At 42.3% G+C, this 2,187-nt stretch overlaps 1 pseudogene across 1 annotated transcript; it reads right to left on the bottom strand.

The window, feature by feature from the left end:
• Positions 1-407: 407 nt before the first annotated feature.
• Positions 408-904, bottom strand: LOC309821029 (ADP-ribosylation factor-like protein 2-binding protein; annotated as a pseudogene). The gene has a single exon. The product of its transcript is annotated as an ADP-ribosylation factor-like protein 2-binding protein (transcript).
• Positions 905-2,187: the final 1,283 nt, after the last annotated feature.

The following is a 2,187-nucleotide window of genomic DNA, read 5'->3' as shown; positions in this document are numbered from 1 at the left end:
ATATAAAAAGCTGTGAGTCCACAAAAAGTCTCATGGGACATGCAAGGCCTGCTGGGCCAAGACAGTTGATGATGGTGGGTTCTTCCAACATGGACACACCAACATGTATGCTGGGGAAGTGTCCCCCAGGTGGAATGCTGGACTTGGGCTTAATGCAGGAGCCATACTCAGAAGCTCCTGAGAGACGTGTCTACTCGGGGAGGAGTACTAGGGTTACTGAAGACAAGAATGTGTCCCAGGAAAGTCAGCTAATTTTCTCCTGACCCATCAATACTTAACATTAACGAAGAGTTGCACAACAGAGTCAGTCTTTCCAAGATGTATTCTTCTGACATCATTAGCCAAAGCCTCTCCCAGTCTATTGGGCTGGTGATGTCTAGAAAGATCCCATTACCTGGAGGTGGGACCTAGGGCCACAGATTGTTCTGGGAAGCTGGCATAGAAGATGATTTGCACAATGAAGTCACCACTAAACCGCTGCTTAAGTCCAGTCCCCAGCCTTCTTTTTCTGCTCAATAGTCCAGAAACATTTCTTTAAAAGCCAGAAGATCCGTAAACGTGAGCAGGATGTCGAAAATATCACTCGCCACTTCATCTATGGTGCTGTAAAGTTGTAATGAAAGCCGCCATGTTAAATCCAGGAATTTGCTCCAACAGCTGTTCTTCCATATACTTTTCTACCACAGAAATAGATTCTATAAAAATAGGTGTGTAGGTGAGCTTATTCTCTTGTGTCTTCAAACTCCTGGTAGTACCTGTCCATGAAATTCCTCTGTAATAACTGGAACTCATCATCCATGATAATGGTCTCTAAATATCCAACCACAGCATCAAATTCTGCATCAGAGGCGGAAAAGATGGACAGCGCGAAGCTCTCTTCCTCTAGGGCATGCATCACCGTGGCCGCATCCACCGCGCATGAGGGAGCGGGCCGCTGGCGGGCTACCCCGCCCACGCCCGCCCATGGCCCAGGCGCAGCCTCTGCTCTGCTCTGCAGAGCCCCAACCGGCATCCAGAAGATCTCGCTGCAGCTGCCGAGGCTGTGGCTTACGGCCCAGCCCAGTAGGGCCTGCGCATGACGCCCTGACCTCAGGCTCCCCGGCTGCAGCCAGCCGGGCCTCTAAGCCCTACCAGGCCTCACTAAGCTTGACGCTCCTAAATTTTTAAAATAATACTTTTCATATGATCTTAAATTTTGTTTAATAATAGGTCAGTTAGCATTTTTTATATCTGTGTTCATAAGTGAGATTGGCCTTTAGTTTTCCTATATTGATCCTGTCAGATTTGGGGGTTAGGGTCATATTAATTCCATGAAATGAGTTGAGGAGGATAGCTTTGGTTTTCTGGGAGTAGAAACTTCTAAACTTCTAGAATAGTTTGTGTATGAATGAAATTTTATTTTCTGTGAATGTTCACTATAATTCACAGGTAAAGCTATCTGGATTTGAAGTTTTCTTTGTGGGAAGATTTTAAATTACTGATTCAATAAAATATCTAGGAATAAACCTACATAAGGAGGTAAAAGGCCTGTACTTGGAAAACTATAAGATACTGATGAAAGAAATTGAAGATGACACAAACAGATGGAAAGACAGCTGTGTTCATGGATTGGAAGAATTAATATTGTTAAAATGACCATACTACCCAAGGCAATCTATAGATTCAATGCAATCTCTATCAAAATATCAAGGGCATTTTTCACAGAACTAGAACAAATAATTTTAAAATTTGTATGGAAATGCAAAAGACCCCGAGCAGCCAAAACAATCTTGAGAAAGAAGAATAGAGATGGAGGAATCATGCTCCCTAACTTCAGACAATGCTACAAAGCTACAGTAATCAAACAGTATGGTACTGGCACAAAAACAGACACATAGATCAGTGGAGCAGAATAGAGAGCCTAGAAATAAACCCATGTACTTATGGTCAGACAATCTATGACACAGGATGCCAGAATATACAATGGAGAAAAGACAGACTCTTCAATAAGTGGTGCTGGGGAAACTGGACATCTACATGTAAAACAATGAAATTAGAACATTCTCTAATACGATATACAAAAATAAACTCAAAATGGATTAAAGACCTAAATGTTAGGCCAGAAACCATAAAACTCCTAGGAGAAAACATAGGCAGAACACTCTTTGACATAAATCATAGCAATATTTTTTTGGATCAGTCTCCTAA

This window comes from Grampus griseus (assembly GCF_964374135.1).
Source record: "Grampus griseus genome assembly, chromosome: 3".
In the NCBI taxonomy this organism is placed as follows: Eukaryota; Metazoa; Chordata; class Mammalia; order Artiodactyla; family Delphinidae; genus Grampus; species Grampus griseus.
The sequence above is the reverse complement of the archived record's forward strand: the minus strand, read 5'-3'. Positions and strand labels throughout refer to the sequence as shown.